Genomic DNA, 18,765 nt, shown 5'->3' on the forward strand with positions numbered 1-18,765 from the left:
ATATTTTATAAGTTTTAATTTAGATTTACTGTACTACCTACTGTCCAAAATTTGAAGTTAAAGGAAAAAAAAAGTTTTACATGCAGGACCATTAGTCCTGGAAAACTAATGCCACCATATGCTTGCTAGTATTATGGCAGTATTAATGTCATTAAGAAAGGGCTTCTGCTCAGTAGCTCAGTTTCCCCCACATATAACTTACACAGATGAAAAGGTAAATTTGTTGCTTGCAGAGCAGAATAGAAAGAACCAAAATTAAAAACACAAAGAACATTAAAAGTGGGAGATAAGAATGTGGTGTCTTGTCTTTGTTTTCTGTACATTTCTATGGAGAAAAAAAAGAAGCAAAAGATTACATGGTGACTACTTTCAGTTTTTTATGGATTTACTGCTAGTCAACAGGCATTCCGTTCTTCTGTCCTGCACACAATCAATGGGAATACAAGCTCTGTACCATCATCCATTTTGTAACACAAAAACTTATTGACCAGGCCTATTTGCCAGAATCACCCTTCCAAGGGATCTAGCAACTAGCTGAATTACTCCCTCCATTAGCTGGCCTCCACTCACTGGAACAGAATCAATTGCCAGTCTCAAGTGTTAGAAATATTCTCATCACCCACCCACCCACTCTTTGAAAAACACAAGTTTTAGAGAAATAATTGTCTTTACATGTAACATTTAATATTAAGTTCTAATCACAACCCTTTATAAGCTTTTACATTGAGAGATGTGCACATAATCTAAACACCTCAGCAACTTCTAACACAGGTCTCAGATGCACCTTACTACAATGACATCCTCTAGAAAAATTCAAGCATTATACCTTAAACTTCCCAAGGGAATTTCCCAACATTCACTACATCCTCTCCAAATAACCTTCAACAAAAGCAATTTATAGATTTTCCACATACTAGAATAGTGACACATTTCACCATGTGATTGCAGTTAAGCATCTGTATTCTGCTTCCTATCACCATAAATTAGAATACCCCAGCTGTCTCTTACATTCTTTTTTTTTTTTGTCAGGGAAAAAGCATCACAAAAATCAGAAATAAAAAAAGGTCATAGAGTCCATCAGCCTGTCTACTGTAAAAAGACGGTGAAATGCTGTATTTGGAGTAATTCAACAGATGTCTTAACAAATAGGAACCACTTTTGGAGTAAGGGAACAAAAAATTGAACGAAATGTTCTTTAGAAGTTAATACTTTTAGCTTATATACAAAATAACAGTCTAAATTTGCCTTCAGCAGAAGAAATCAGTCATGCAGAGAAAAGTCATTCTAGGACTGGAGATACTTTAATGCCGTTTACAAAAGCTAGTCACAGGCCTCGTCTGTAAAAATGGAAAAGGTTATTTGGTTTCATTAAAATCAGTTTAAAATTGATCACTCACTAAATCACTACAAATTTCTGAAGCAGACAGATAATTACAGCTCTTTAAACACCAAATTTAAACTAAGCTAATATAAGTAAGGTTTAAATTTGCCGAAGTGTTAGATATTTGCACCAAGTGAACTAGACACAATTCTAAAAATTATTGGGGTCAAAGTGGTACAATTCTAGCATCCTGAACTAGTCCACACAAAACCCACATATCTCTGCGCTCCTCCCAACATTTGCAGGTAACCCTCTAGGACAGGTTTCCCATCCAGCTCCTTTATCACAGAATCATAGAATGGTTTGGGTTGGAAGGGGCTTTTAAAGGCCATCTAGTCCAACCCCCCTGCAAGGAGGAGGGACATCTCCAACCAGATCAGGTTGCTCAGAGCCCCATCCAACCTGGCCTTGAACGTTTCCAGGGATGCGGCGTCCACCACCTCTCTTTTTATGGTCTCCAGGTCTGCCTCCTGGCAAGTCCAGCAGCACAAGGCCCTCACCTGGCTACCAGAGCAGCACCACTGCCTGAATTATAGTCAAGATTACAGCCCAAACCATAAGCCATTCAGAGGATGCTACGAGGAGAAGGCTGCAGATCCTTAGCCCCCGTACATCTGCACCTGAGAGCAAGGTAGAGAGACTGGACAGACAGAGAGCTGGGACCAGCACCTCAGCACAAACATCCATGCCTTCCCCAAAGGAAAGGGAGGGAAGCAGTGGCCACAGCCAGACCCCCTAACTCCAGCTACAGCACAGTCGCAGTGCCCTCAGCCATCAGGAAATCCAGCCAGGATGTTACTATGGCTTTGGGTATACTGTTTGTATGCTGTTTACCCTTCTACTATGTCCCTTTCCTGAAGATGAGAATCATTTAAGTTTTTTTTATCATCACATACCTGAAATTTAGTCCTGCATAGCCTTCCAACCATAGCTTGCTTTGTCTGCACATCCGATACAGAATCTATGCTGAACCAATTCAGCCAGCTTGTGGAAAAAAAAAGACTGGCCTCATTTTTCTTATCATTCCCTCTGTTTCAAGCATGTCAAATAACTGATGGCAATTAACTACAAGACTATCAAAATGGTACCTTGGAACACTGTGAAACAACTGGTAACTGGTAATCAAAAAGCCCCCGCATTATAGTGTCATGCATTTTATGAGACACAGACTTAAAAAAAGAGAAAAGTCACAAATGGAAGAAGGGCCTTTCAGTTGTAATATCACAAATCAATGTTTAAAAATATATATATGTTACAATTCCAGAAGATTACGCAACATATATTCTAATGTCAGATCATGTGCAAATTGCTTCAAATCCAAATTATGAAAGCCTAGAAATAACTTAATTATAACAGCTCTTTCACCATAACAGTCTTTCCTGATGACCAACATATCATAAAAACTAGTAGTTTTAGTTGCACCAGTAAGATGAAAGAGGGAGAGGTGAAGCCAAACACCATTTCCCACTGAAGAAAAGAGCACATTCTCTTGTACTCAGCCCAATGCTAAAAAACAGCAGAACAGTCATCTAATTCATTTTTAGATGATCGGTCTTTGTTTTCAGCCACCAAAGTGGCAGTTCAGTCTTTTGATCAAATATTCTAGAAGCATCTGTGGACAGTCAGGTGTAATTTTACATTTTTGTGAAGTCCACTAGGATTTTATAAGTCAGTACAGAAACTCTGAAGCAATTGCTTCCCCATCCCTACTTTAAACACATAATGCAGAATGTTTGCAAGCTCATTAAGTTCTCCCCAAAAGCAACTGAGAAATTATATATGCAGTTTTAAAGGGAGCTCAACTGTCTGAATACACCTATATTACACGCAGTTGATTTTTATTAGAATAACAAATTCACCTTCAGAGCATTTGTGGGTGGTAACTGTGGTGTGGAGGAAAAGATACTTGGTCATATTCAAAGCACTGCTCCAAGCAATTTCTGTAGTGCTGCTTCTGTTAAGAAAGCCTTAAACACCTGCATTAAACTGTCTGCAAACAAAGCAAGTGAGATGAAAATATTTATTATTTACAATAGACAATGTGTGTATAGACACACAAATGTTTAACCTACCAGTTACAAAAATGAACCATTCTCAGGGATTAATCAATCTGACATGACAATAACCACTACTGTTCAGTTCCTATGTCATAAAAACATGTAAAATGTTGCAGGTTCCTAATTAGTTATATTTTAACTCATTGCTGAATTTCAAAGATATCACTAAATATTCAAAATACAATGGCACTGATCTCAACACAGCCTACGTTAAAACAAATCAGCACCATCTCTTTATGCAAGTAAGCTTTCAAAGAAAGTTATATTTGAATAAAGACTTTTATAACTCCTAAAAGGCAAAGGTCTCATTTACCTTTTTCATCTTACTTATTGAATGTTAACTATACTTTGATTTACATAGCATTTTATAAAGCGTATCTACAGAAGACAAGCAATGGCTGAGCTATTTTATTCCATTGACAAATTATTTCCTCAACAAGGGTTCCTGTGATTTCTAGGGTCACAGGCTGGGTTCCGTTATTCAAATCTTTAATTTCCAAGATGTCGCGTATTAAGATTCTCTGAAGTCATTAAATGCATGTTTTAAGTAATTGTATTTTTATTGACACACTCCCATAATGCATGTGTCATTCAGTTGTTACCTTTGAGTCACTTACCTCCTTAATGCAACAACTCATTTTAAGCCATTTGATAAAACTGCAGCACCTTTCTCTAGAGTAAGAATCACATTAGCCAATACCAGTTTCAATAAGCCCATCAACTTATTTACCCCTCCTCAAGGAAAAAAAAAAAGTTTTAAACCTGGTTTTGCCTTAACACGAAGAAAGAAAAAAAATATTAAAAAGTAAGCTAGTAAATATCAAACACTTTCCACATCAGTAACAACCACCTATTTAGTCATGGGGAATAAGAGAAGCATCCCTTTCCTTAATTACATATTATAATGGTGTTCGATACTACTAACACTTCAAAACACATCTACGCCCATCAGTATTCAGCAGTGCATTGCCTATGCACAGAAGTAGGCTTTTTTCCTCAAGCAAATGCCTTGCTAAATCAGGGCCTAAGTGTCTTGATCTGACAAAAAGAACAGAAATATGTCTTTCTGATCTTTCCGAGTTTAAAAATATAATAAGTATCCAGCTTGCAAAAGCATGCAGTTGCACCACGAAGGCCTATTTGATAACTAATCAACACCCTATGGCCGGCAACCTGAGATGCAAGGCTTGGCTACTACAGAAAATTGCATTCCTCCAAGCTGAATTAAAATTACACCACCCAACTTCTCTGCTGCAGTGTTATAAGGAAACTCATTTTGTTGGCAAGAAAAGCAAGTGGCCAAATTCACTCTAGAACAATGAGGTGACTCAGTGCTCTCAATAAAGCAGGACCCCTTATATAGCATGATACTGTCAAAAAAAAAAAAAAAAAAAAAAGAAAGAATACATTTCTGTTTTCATGCAGTTAGCTACTGTTACAGAAGTCTTGGGCCGGGGGGCGAGGGGGGGGCAGCACACCAGGGAAGCCCATGACCTTTCTGATAAACTTGAGCATAATCCTGTTACAGACACTCCTCACACATATTCTCCACCTCTGACTTCATCTCACATTCAAAATTCACCTCTAGTTGATGAGCCCCAACCCAATTGTCTCCAGACCTCCTTATACAGCTCACTCATAGTTCACCCAACCCACTGCTATCAGCCTAGGCTAGCTGGAACACCAAACTCACATAACCAACTGACTAACATAACAGTTACCTTTTCAGGCTCCCCAGTCACCACTTACTCTACACCTATCTCTGTGATCCATCCCGAGGACCACCTGATGGAAAACGAAACACCTTGAGGGGGAACACAAAAGCAGGTCCGGGAAAACAAGCCAGTAGCAGCACCGGGCGCCTTCAGCACAGTTAATAACAGAAGACACTCAACTTCCCCACAAACATCCAGCCCAATTTGTTTTAAACCTGTGAGTATAATTCTTTATAACTTATAGTTAAATAATTGAGAATAATTCATCCACTTTCCAAAGAGGCAGGAGGACACACAAGATGCAAGCCTACAGAGAACGCTCACAATAGAGAACCAATGCTTATTTCAAGAGTTTGGGGTTTTTTACAGGTTTGTTGTTTTGCTTCCTGAGGAAAAAAAAGCCTTTTGTTCCCAGTTTCAGTGCAGAAGTCGATAGAGGCAGTCCACACAAATGTCTCAGGTGGAGAGAGCACTCTGGTTCTTTCAGTCAAGACCTGAAAATAGCTTTAAATATCACACAGAAATAGGGGAGCGAGGATTTTGCATCGAAACTGTGAAGTTTGGTTAGGTCCTAAATTAATTTGCAAACCACACTTAATGGGTTTGCAGTCATAGCCCACAATTGTTTCACCAAACATGCATGTAACTATGAAATTGGTACACAGTAGTCCTTTTCAAGAATGGTCTATTTAACACACCACACTTCTCTTTCATCACTCTGTCTAAGGAGTGACAGCGTGGATTCCCACTACTTCTGCTCAGTCAGATCATCTACAGCAAGATTCTAATATAAAACTCATCAGGGGGGAGGGAGAGAGGAATAAAAAAAAAAAAGTGAAGTGTGAGAGCACATTGACAGCAGTCAATTTCTAATTCAAGCACAGTTTGAGTGCTCCAGCTTGGAGATTTGAATTTTTAATTTCACCAAGAGAGTAGGTTCCAAATTAAGCATCTGATGCACAGTCAGTCTGAAACAAGAATTGAGTTTACGGAAATAGAAAGTAATTTTCTCTTAACAGCCCAGTAGTGATCACATATAATGGAAATAAAATAACGTGGCAGTTCCTATATCGCCAAGGGTGAGGAGTCGGAATGCTTTTAGCTTTACAATTTAATATCAAAGTCCCAGGACAAATGCTCCTCCTTTGCCTGCTGAAGGAAGTTTACCTTACAGCCCCAGTCAGGCTGTCAGGATGCAATGTTGATGCTGTCTAGACAACAATGGAGATGGAATGGAGCTCCAGACATCAGGAAAGCTGAGCAATAACTTCCCAGAGAAAAAGCACACAACCTCAGGATGCGGCTTAAATATAAGATACTGCAAAAACCAGGCACGTACACAAACTGCAGTTACAGCAACGCATGGGACACAGAGCCCACCTTTAGCAACGAGCAGCACTGGTCCCTCATCTGAAAAGAAAATCTCAGGGCTTCGCATGAACCCCTGCAATTCTATGCTTCCACAAAATTTCTGTACTCCGATATTCTCTGCTCTTTGCAGCAGTGATTGTGTGGACTGTGCTTTCACTGGCTGACAAATCGCCACGTTGAGTGGCGAAATAAAGATCCTTAGCTGAACTCACGAAGCACGGACTGCAGCACTGCTCTCCTATCCCCGACAGCTACACAGACAACTTCAGTCACTGCTTGTCCTTGCTAAAGGTCAGCAGATTACTCAGCATCATCAGTCTGTAGAGGTTATAGCCTACAAGGGGTCAGCCTTTGTGCTCCAGCAAGCAAAGTGCAGCTCCCTTAAAGACCTAAACTGGTAAGCAGGAGAGATGCACACGATATCCCCTTTGAGACCTTCAAGTGAGAACATGGCTCAACCTTTACAATGCTTACCCAAGGCTGTAGACAGACAAAATGGAAACTGGAAGTTTATTTTACTGGGCCTGAGAACACAAAAGTTAAGATTGCAACTATACCCTTTTCCTCTAGCACGGAGGAGAAAAAATAGATGGTTCAGGTGAAATGCTGAGATTATCTTATTAACCATCTACAGAAGAAGTACTACAGCAGATATTGCTGAAAGTGCAGCAGAATAGTAACCACAGCCAAGAACACTTCTCTTTTAGCAGAAATCACAGCTCCTTCTAAATAAGGTGAGACAGAAGTCACTTCAGCTAGAGTAAGCTAGATATCACAAAAGAAAAAAAAAAAAAAAAAACACCAAACAAAAAAACCCCACACCTCAACAACAAAAAGTTAATACTCCAGAAAAGAACATAGTTTCTCTCCAGAAGGTAACTGCATTGAATTACAGAATTTAGCAGATGTGTCAGCACAGAACAATGATGGCAATCAATACAGAGGATGAGAAGATGGCAAGAAAGGGCTAGAGAACACTCAAAGGAGGCATCCACTAGCACTAGACAACTACCAGTCCATAACTTCCCAGATAAGAGTCCTGGCATTAGAGGCCAAACTTGGTATTTCCTACCCACCTCCCCAGGTATTGCAGGAACACTGCCTCCGTAACCACACTCCCACAGCGACAACTCACAGGAGATCTGAGTGATTGCCTGCTCACCTCCAGGCAGCAGCTGGGAGTTACCCCGTGTGCCTTGTACCATGACTGAAGACTAAAGACTCAACAGGACCAAAGCCCCATTTTCAGGCACCTTTGAAAGCCATGCCCAGTAGAGGCAGACAAGGATTAGGGGATACAATCAAGGACCAGCCAGTCAGACCCCAGGCTGAGGGAGGACATCATCAGACAGATCTACTTTGATCATCATTCACTCATTTTTATCTCCATCTCAACTCTGCTCATAGCAACACTGCACAGGCTCTCCACCACTCCCAAACCCTGCCTTCTTTTCCACCAGCTTCCATTGCATTTCTCTTCTTGGTCTCCAATTAGTTCTCAAAAATGAATTGCTCATTTCTCTTCAATTAAGTGAAAAAGACAGTTGAATCACAAATCTTTCCAATTGCTGCTCTGGACCTTTGACTGAACTCTGCATGGGTCACACTTAACGCTACACAGTCCAGAGTGATAGCCATCCACAATGCTCAAAGCCACACAGAGACATTCTCTTTCCCAATATCGCTCCTCAATAGCACTCTTTGGTCCTTTGCAGTTTATTCTTTTTGTCACGTTCCTGACATGCACAAGCCTCCCGCAGCCCCCTAACAGCATTCCCCTCAACAGCAAACAAGTACATCTCAGTTTACCTCCAAAAGTCTTCCTCACATGAGCTTCCAGGCCCTCCAGCTCCCCACTCCCCTCAGACCACTCCATCTTCCCAGGAGGAGAGCATTCCTGCTTCACACTGGGCCCATCATCAGGGCTCAGAAGTTTCTGGGCTTCTCCAGGTGCATTTAAGAGGAGCCCAACCCTGCAGCTGTGACCACCGATTTCATTGCTTACCTCAGGTGCTCAGCCTTTTGCCTTCCAGGACTTCAGTCAGTTCTCAGGGCTCCTGTTACCTCTTTCACAGCACACACATAGTTTGTATGAGCATCTAAACCAAACCCCACTCTAAAGGCCCACTGGCTCCATTCATCCCCTTTGAGACCATCTCAATGAAAGCAGCTCTTACTCTTGTAACAGCTGCTTTCCCGTGACTGTAAATCACGGCTTTTCATGACTAGGAAATCAAGACAATTACCTGCTTCAATTTACTCTGACAGTCTCCCTGGGCTACATAAATTACCTAATAAAACAGGTTATGCTTATGAATATATGCCTATGATGACCAGCAAAAGCACAGGTTTTTGCCAGAGGTTTTTTTTAAACTTATTTCTGTCACATGCTATTTGCAATTCACTAAGTATTCCTACCTAAGTACAAGGCCATTGGATCCGCCACCTTTCATTGAACCTTACCTGTCTGCTTTTGTTACCCAAGTAAATTAAAGCACAGTATTAATCTTTAAAGAAATGGTACCCTTACATGAGATAGCTTGCAGATGTTTCCTGGGTGCCAAGGACTCTGTGTGATACTGTAATGAAACAAAGTCTCAAGCTAAATACTTCAAGCTAAAAAGTAACAAGAAGTCAACACAAAAATCAGACTGTTCTTTCAAAAACATTCTGTACGTTAAAAGAAGACTGTCTTGAATAAGCCATTGAAACAGTTTTTCAGGTCAACATGTTTTGGATTCAGCTTAGCATTTTAAACAGATAAAAAAGGTGCAGATTGTACCATATGGTGTTAAACATGCACACCTGAACAGATCTGCTTCGGTAACAAAAAACTTGGCAGAGGAAAACTTTGAGTGTCATTCAAATTGTTTTCCAGAATAAATATAGATCATTAACTCATTACTTCCAATACTCTTGTTTAAAAATAAATTATTACTTGCTTTAGAAAACCTGCATTCAGAATCCAGGAGTAGCAGGGTCCTGTGCAAGGTAGCTCACATTTGCCTGTCCCTCTCAGTTGGTATGGGACAGGACCCTGGGTAGCACTACTGCAGTAGCAGCAGATTTCTTCCTCTGCTTCTTTCAGGTTTACACATAGTACTCCGACAAGTAGCAGACAGGACTGCCGCAGCTTCCTTTCAAGGAAAGCAATGCATTTTCAGGGACATTTGATCTCATCAGTGTAACCGGTTCATAGAATTCCTATGCACAAAGTTCACCCAGCATATGATATTTAAAAGCACAACAGTATTTATTGCTCTATTACAGCCTTGCACAAGCAGTTACCAGCATAAGCAGTTACAGTTCCTAGCATAAGCAGTTACCAGCGTATTGTTTTCCCTTTGTGACAGTCTTACCACCCCGACTAAGCTGGAGACACCACCGAGCAGGAGGATGATGATCAGCGGGGTCAGAGCAGAGAAGGGAGGTAGGCGCAGCATCTTCAGGGCGTCTCCTGTTGTTCGTAGAGTGAGCTCTGGGTCCTTTCTCTCTCCCTCTGCGCTGAGCCGCCTCTGTTTATCCCCTCAGCAGATTCAGTGGCAGAGTACTGACCAGGTGTTGGTGCACGTGGCCAGCGCACGCAGCAAGGCCTGCCAAGTACGTGCCCGGCTGGCCAACAGCGGTTCCCGGATAGCAGCAATACCCTGCTCAATAACACCCCTCCTAGCTCCCCTCTCCAAGGTCGCGTTCCCACAGCTGTGTGCAGCTTGTAATTTCCCACAGTGGCCCTACACGGACCATCACTGAGATCCCTCACACAATCAGTCCTGAGGTACAGCGGTAACCTGATGCATTAGTTTGTGGTTAAAGCAGACCTGGGGAGAAGCTACACATCTTACACAACGTGCAAACCACGCCCAAGACAGAACTAAGGACTTACACAAAACTCCTGAAAGACAGCTAGAAAAAAAAAAAAAAGCGTTTTCACTATAAGAATACACCAAAGGCTTTCTACACTTAGAACTCCTGTCTTCATTGAAAAGACTGGAGACTTTAAAAGCAGCATTTAGACAGAATTTTATCTTAATAGTCTCAAAACTATCAAACCTTGAAGTAATGAGTCCCTCTGAGGCAGATCCTGCAATAATGCTATTCTGCGTGAGATTCTGTACAATGAAGTTTCATTGGAAACTTCAGGTTTAACTTACATTTTCATCAGAAATTCGAAGCAAATACAAACATCGTATTTAGGCGACTCCTTAACTTATCCATAATATGACTTGCACCCGCCTATGTTCTTGTACTCCAAATCTAAACAAGTCTATACTAATACACAGATCTGATACAGGACAGTATAGTTATAAAATATCTGTGTCAGGTAAGTCCACTAGGATAGTCCATAGACAGAAGTCATTCCTTAGGGTTCCTTTAATTCCTGAGTGAAACAGTGCTGCCTTTAAGCTGGAATCCTTTTAAATACGCTCCTGAGTAGGGGAAAAGGAAAATTCACAGTATTTTGAAGGTACTTGCAAAAGTTTCACAACCTAAAAAGCATCCTCTCTCTACAACCCTGAGGAAGCAGGAACATCTTGCATGAATAGGCTTACCAAAAAAAAAAAGTGCCAATAAAACTGAGAGATACTGAGAAGACACATGGATTTTCATTTCTGTACAATAAAACTGTCATAGTGCTTTACTGAACAAAAACATATGAAATGTCTTAAACTTAAATCACCTTAAAGTCTGAGTCATAAGCAAGGACTTCTGTACCAGAGAAAGCCACGAAGGCAGAACTAAGGACATCTTTAAGCTTAGAATGCCCTCTTTGGGTATAAAGATATATTTGCAGCAACAGTAAATTTCAGCAAATGCAGTGCTATTTTATACTATAGGAAGCAAAGTAAATCAAAGAATGCCAAGTGTGCTACTCTAAAACTTTTAAAGACGTTATAAATCTGATTACCCTGTACTAGCAACAACATTTCTAAGATGCTACATACCAATAGTGAGGATAACAGCAATCCATGCCACAGCAGTGCACAGAGGTGGGGCAAGAAAAAAGATGGGTATAATTTAAAACAGGAGAGGTTCAGACTGGATAGAAAAAAAAGACCTTTTCACCCTGAGGGCAGCCAAGCAGTGGAGGAGGCGGCCCAAAGAGGTTGTGCAGTCCTTGGAGACCAGATAAAGACCCAACAGGACAAAGCACTGAGCAACCTGGTACAACCTCAGAGTCAGCCCTGCTTTGAGCGGGGAGTTGGACCAGAGACCTCCTGAGGTGGCCTCCAACCCCAGCTATGCTAGCATACCTCTAAGCTTTAAACATATGTCTCTGGATTTGCAGTACTCCACTAGTTATCTATACACACAGCGGAAGTTCAAGAGTTTAATCTGTGAAGATGCATTCAGCTTCACAAGAAAGCTATGTATCCAATTTAACTCCACAAAGGAGTCACAAGGAAGCCAATAAACAATAGTTTCATCACATCCTGGAAGCAGGAAACAGCTGATTTTCTGTGAACAAAATTAAGAATAAAGTTCAATACTTGAAATAAATGGATTCTCATGCAGCATTTAAGCATCGAGCATCCATATTCACAAGCTTCAATGATGGTCAGTGCCTTAAGCAAGGCAGACACAGTAAGGCATAATAACACAAGAATTCCTATTGTTCCACAGCAGCAGACTTTTAGTAGTTAGCTGGTGATTAAATGATGCTCATGAGCACCACTTAAATGTCACTTTGATCTACTACAGTTATTTCACAAAATGTTTATTACTGAGGCTTTTTTTTACTGGCTATGCAAACATTGGAGAGCATTTCTCTCAAGGCATTATTCAGTTTGTTATATTAAAAATTATTCTGATACCTTTTCCTAGGCTGCTTGCCAACTGGAGGATGAGATGGAGCCATTTGCACAACTATAACTGCCTGAAGACACTTGCCTTTCAAAAACATAATCCCTTAAATGGTGCCAAGGGCATTACACATACAAAAAAAAAAATTATCTAACATCACCTCTGAACAGCTGCAACAAAACCTGCCTCTCACACAAACTTCCTGGCAAAGGAAGGAGGAAGACCACCTCTGCTCAGGGAATACTGCCTCTACCCTACCCAGTCCATGAAGTCTAATTATGGAAAAAGGCAAACCTGAGTACTCTGCCACACAGCTGTACCAGGCAGCCATAATCATGCAACGGATATATACATTCTATGTAACTGAGTGCACAAATACAGTTATCTCTGGATCTTCTCTTCTCTTTCTTGTTCTTTTTTAGAATTTGAGGGATTTCTGGGGCCAGTCTCTTTCTTCTTGCACTACTTTGCAATGTTGGTCCTTAAAATACATACACAGACTGCTACACAGAATTCCTTAAAATAGCCTTAAGCTGTCCTCTGCATTGTCTTTACTCAGTCTGTTTGGTTTTTTATTATTATTATTATTAGTACCATTATTATTCCCTACTTAGCTCCCTGCATTGTAATCCTTTTAAAAACTTCTCTCATATTTTAGATCATGATTTTCAAGTCATTAGAGATCATTTTTAGACAGCTAACACATAGAACAATTGCTCCCAAGAAGAGATCTGGAAGAAAGACAGCAAGCCCATCTACTCCTCATACAGCTTGCACTGAACAGTCATACTGGCCTTTCAGTACTAAAACCTAAACTTGCTAGGGCCACACTTAACACCCAGGCTTCCAACTTAATGCCTTGGCAAAGCACGAGGAGTTTCACTAAGACCTGGCAGCAGAAAGCAGTAACGTAAGTAGTGTGTGTGTCCAGATCCAGTAGACAGGTCTGGACCCTCATCAAGAAATTCAGTGCCACATCAAGCTCACCAGAAACATAGCAAAAGTGTTGCTACACACCATTATCACTAATTATAACAAAGTTAAACTCTTTTAAAATTATATTAATTTGGAAAGTGAATGGCAGTAATATATACAATCTATTCAACCCAAAGATGAAAAACCTTACGATGCAGGATTTAAGGGATAAACACAAGGCCCTGAAGAACAACAGGGCAAGCAGATTTCACAAAGGGCAATCAGAAGTCCTATGGATTGTTCTTCCCAAAACAGCAACACTGGTGATTAGTTCCCAGCCCTACCTCATACAGGAAAAAAAAATGACAACAAATGTACTTCTACAAAACTAAGCCTCCTAACTATACTCAAGGTAGGAGAGAGCACCTCCATGGCTAATATTAAATGGTTCCTAACTTGGCCCTGGAGCAGACCATCCCATGGAAAATTCTGTCATTGGCAAAAGCCAGCATTGTAGCAGGAAAACTCTCCATCTGCCAAAAGAACAAATACCCTACTGCGAGTGCTCACTGCGCACAAAGGAAGTGGGTGCTGGTCTCTTCTCACCTTACAGCAACCCAAGCTCCCCTGACAAAGCAGGCTTTTTCCCCTGGTTCTCACAGGAAGCAGCCAGCCAGCACTGATGCACCGCTCAGAGGGAACTATTAACTGGAGCAGTTCTTCTCACAGCCAAGTCAGTAAAAGACCCTGGTGGGCCACAAGCACGGGAACACTACAGCAGCTGTCTCACTGTGACCACCTTCAGGTTTCCCAGGGAAAGGGAAAATGCAATACCTCTTGATTATTAACTAGTCTGGGAGCAAAACCACATGGAGGGGTCAGCTGCACTGGTGCTGCACTCCAGGCAACAGCAACCAGGCCCTTCTTGTACATTTTCAACAAGGGTCTCCTCAAGATTTTCACTGCTCTAAGCAAATAAAAACATACTGCTCTCCTAAACAAGGGCTCTAGCAGGATAGGAGCAAAGTTTCAGCATGGTGGCCTGCTAAAACAGTGCTGCCGCATCACAGTGGCGGCATAGCCTGGGGACCGTCCAGGGTGTCCAAGAACATCCCATGCCCCTGAGACTCCACAACACTGCTGACACACAGATGTTGGCACCTCTTCCGAGTCACTCCCACTGGGGACACAGCAACTGCAAAGATGTTAAAATTAAGGAGACCTTGCTACAGCAATTTAAATCACCACCAAACTCACCAGTCATCTGTCCCGCTCTCCTGAGACTGGCATGCCTATTGCTCTTCAAGAGCAGAGCTGGGAACACAATGCGTCCACAGCGCAGCTCCCACTGATCACAGCCTGAGCTATTAGTGCAAATACTGACAGGTTAATGCATTGCTCAATAAATGGGAACAGCCAAGCCCCAGCAAACAGCTGGGCTGCCCATTCCCCGCCATCACCTGCGTCTCCACGGGCCATTAGCAACAGGAAGCACCTGGACCTTAGCCTAACACATGAAATCCAACCTCCTCCCTGCCTCAGTAACTACCCCTGTCCAAAACCCTAAGAGAGAAGGGAAGGCTCTTGTCCCCAAAGCCACGCACTCCAACAACAGGAGAAAACAAGCCCTTCCTGAGCTTAGCCGTCAAAACAAAAACCCAGATATTTTACAGGGCTGAGGCTGCCTGGATTTACCACACTTAACAGGCTTGGTGATGCTCCTTCCTTGGAACCTCAGGGTGTTTCCCTAAAGTAAAAAATTTGTGCGTGTGGGAAGGGGAACAACCAGATCACAAGAATTAAGTAGCCATAACATAAGAAATAAGCCTGTAGCTATAAGCATTTGGCCTTGCATATAGTCTCCACCAGCACCATTCCAGTGGCCTCTATGCCTGCAGTATTGATAATCCATAAAATTAAGCTGATATGTCAATGGAAAGGATGCTTACCATCATATCATTAAAGATGGGAAGCAAAATACTTTCAGTGTCCCACTAAACCAGTAAGAAAGCAGTTTACTAGCAGGAAGAAACCGTCCTTCCACTTCCCAAGCTCTCTGGAGACTTTATGGCTTTCCAAAAACAAAACCCTAAGAATGGTTTCCTTCAATGCTCAAAAGATACTTTTCAGACCCAAAGGCCTGACCAACAATTTAAACTCAAAGTGCTGCCAGACAGATGAGCTGAGCTAAGGACTACTCTGCTCACCCCATCAATCAAAGCTGTGAAGCCATTGTCTAAACTTCATCATCTATAGGCACATTGAAGACATCACTATTATTTGAGTCTAATTTTCCATTATTATTGCCATGCAGAATTTATCAAGGTCTTGAAAAGCTATATTGATGCTGCATGCCTCACTTTACACAGCTCTGGAAACTCGCAAAACGATTTGGAAAAATCTAAGACTCCCAGTTCCTGCCTTTCCCACAGATGCTAACCCTTTAATCCTTACTCAGTTTTACAATACTATCATCAACCTCTTGACTTTTCACTCCACAGGTTGCCTCAAAGTCGCTCTACTAAGAGATTTTCCTCTGTAACAGCTTCCTGTCCCGCTGACCTCTCAGCTCAGCAACCGAAACCTCTCAAGCAGAGCCCACTAAACCCCTCCAAACAACCAACTCTTTGGCCATTGCAGGGAATAGAGGAAGTTCACACACATCACATTAATTCTGCTCTTAGTTTCAAACAGCCACTTCTCCCACACAGCTCTTTTCCAAGGAGATTTGGTCATCTGAGCATATATACACTGTGTTTAGCAAATTACTGTTACATTTGTAGTTCTGACTCGGGTGCTGTTTGGTCCAATCTATAAACACAGGCAACGCATACACCTTTGACATAAAAGGAGCTAGCTAAGCACTATTAAGAAAATGCATTTTTCCACTTTCCATCCCTAATTCTGAGTATAGAGCTGGTTATGTAGTAAATATTTACTTTTCAAGGTAAAATCTAAATGGTTTTACACTTGCTGTTTTTCCAAATAAACGTACTGACTGAAGTAAAAAAGAGCATTGTATCTGGACAATTTACTCTGACAGCAGGGTCACACAACTAACACACCTACTTGTAAGGCAGCAAGAGAGGAAGGAAAGGGAGGAGGGGGTAGGAAAGAATAGAAAGTGCCACCAATCATATTCATTAGGCAGCAGGGTCCCAATTAGTAATTTGTCACACAGAAGTAATAAGAGATGAATGTGCTGGAAGTAGGCGTGGCTATAAGATGAAGGAGAGTCCAAAACAGAGTATAGCATTGTGCAATATGTACAAAGGGGAGGCAGAATCCAAATTCTGCGTGCCCCAAAGGAATTGCACTGAACAAAGAAACCCTACGTGAGGCAAGCACGTGATCTCACCGCTGTCGGCAGACTTCAGATCAGTCATTAAGTCATTTTAAATTTTCAGCATCAATAAACGGGGAAGTAACTCCACATCAACAGCTAATTCAATTTCCATAAAGAAAAATAACGTTTAACAAACAAAGTATGCTGATAGCAGACCTCAGCTTCCACAGCAGCAGCTAGGAGGCTTAATAAAGAAACGTTCCTCTCTGAAAGCATTTTTCAGGTTAGCAGTTAATGGAATCTGTGCCCATATGCTAAAAGAGAGGAAAAAAAGAAAGTTAAATGAAGTGGTAAATAGTTAACATTATACAGAATTAAGTAAACACCTCCAAGTAAGGGTACTACCATGCTCAACACAAGCACAGTAGCCTTTGTTCAGTGCCAAAGAGCCAAGTTTTTCCCTGTGTGACTGCTGATTTACAAAGGGCACATTCATCCCAAACATATAAGGGTTTTGCAGCACTTTTCCTTCAAGAATATTGAATAGTATTACAACATATCCCAGGCTCAATCCTAATCTAAGTGACACAGCATGAAAGGGCTGCTGTCTGGAAAAAGACACAGGATGCTAAGGATGAACTGGGAAATCACTATGGCAACTCCACAGGTTCCTTTCGGTTCACCTTTCAGGCCAATACTACGAAGGAGGCAAGACTCCCCTTTCCACAGGAGTCATTAATACACATTACAGCCGAAACCAGAAAAGGCTGCAGCCTGTCTGCAGGTCAAACAGAAAGACAGTTTCCTTGAGGAAATCAAATGCTAAAATGAAAAAAAAAAATCATAACTCCTGATGAGCACTCAGGAGGTGTTACACACTCCAGTAAATCTCATTTGAAAGGTCAGGTGGTTCACTAGCTGTCGGAGGCCCAAGTTATGGTGAGCAAAAAAAGCCTACCCGAGTGTGCCTAATTTGTGAACAAAGTCAGAATTAACCTTTAGGGTTTTTGCTTTTGTGAGTACAAAACATTGTTTGCAGTGCTTTCTGCCTTCCTGTTCATCACAATTAATTTATCCTGGTGCTAATAAATCCTCTTTGCCCATACGGCCGCACTACAATTCCAGCAGCAGCAGCCTATGCCCAAACTTTTGACTTCACTTTACTTAAGAGAACAAAGGCTGATTTATCTAAATTTAAAGAGGGAGGAAGCCAGCGGCAATACAATACTTGCCTCTGACCGCTCTTTAGAGTCCTGCTGCACTGTAATCATCAGTATTGTGTATGAGAACAGGTCGTTTTCACCGCCCAATCTCAAAGAACTATCCAGAAAATAGTAACATCGATAGTATAAGCGCTGGGAAGTAAAGTGAGGCCAAAAAAAAAAAAAAAAAAAAAGACGTAGTTGGACATGCTCTTAATCTCACTCATACAAAACACTGGTCATCAGCATTTGGAGGTTTATTTACATTCCCTTGACCCACCATGACCACGACATTTTAAGTAACCACAAACCTCTAAACTCAGCTTTATTCTTTTTAAATCAAATATTTATTTTTAAAATCCCTATTTGTCCATTACATAAATGCCTAAAAGCCCTATCAACAGTAAAAATCTACTGTAGCTTCAACTGGAAAACCATTGTCAACGCCTTCCTAGAAGGAACTACAATAATTTTAACTTCAGCAATGAGATGAGGGAAAACCCACACAAAATATTTAGTATTTAAACAACAAGAAAAGTTTTAGAAAGTAGAACTCCCATTTTCATGAGTTACTATAATGCCAGTTGCAAACAAGCAAGTAAATGAACACATACATAAGGGCAAAACCAGAGATAATGCATCCCAGTGTACTTCATTCATTTCCTTAAAAACTCTCACTTCCTTTTAATTACCAGTAGCGCTTGCTGGTATATATTCTGCAGCATATTTGTAAAAGCCTTTGTTACAAAAGCACTTCACTGCAGAGCTCTTAAATCACTATTCAGAAGCACAGCACAAAGTTACTCAAGCACTTGTACACAAAGATTAGCACGGATTACCAAAACACGAATGAACTGTTTTCTATTAAACCGTTGGCAAGGACAACTGAAGCATTTGCAGAAAGTCTTGCTGGATTAATGGAGCCCAAACAACCCGGTGAGCAACAGGCCTTTCTTCCCCAGCTCTCCTGGGAAAGGTGAAGTGTTTTTTCCTCTGAATTTCCCCATGGCTCCAGCCTTTTGCCAGCATCAGTGTC

The 18,765-nt window shown here is 41.3% G+C and overlaps 1 protein-coding gene across 4 annotated transcripts in view; it reads right to left on the reverse strand.

Moving 5' to 3' along the window:
* DISC1 (DISC1 scaffold protein) overlaps nt 1-18,765 on the reverse strand; it is a 208,835-nt gene that overhangs the window by 189,152 nt on the left and 918 nt on the right. The window lies entirely within an intron of this gene.

Source organism: Chlamydotis macqueenii, chromosome 3 (assembly GCF_036417535.1).
Source record: "Chlamydotis macqueenii isolate bChlMac1 chromosome 3, bChlMac1.mat, whole genome shotgun sequence".
Lineage (NCBI taxonomy): Eukaryota > Metazoa > Chordata > Aves > Otidiformes > Otididae > Chlamydotis > Chlamydotis macqueenii.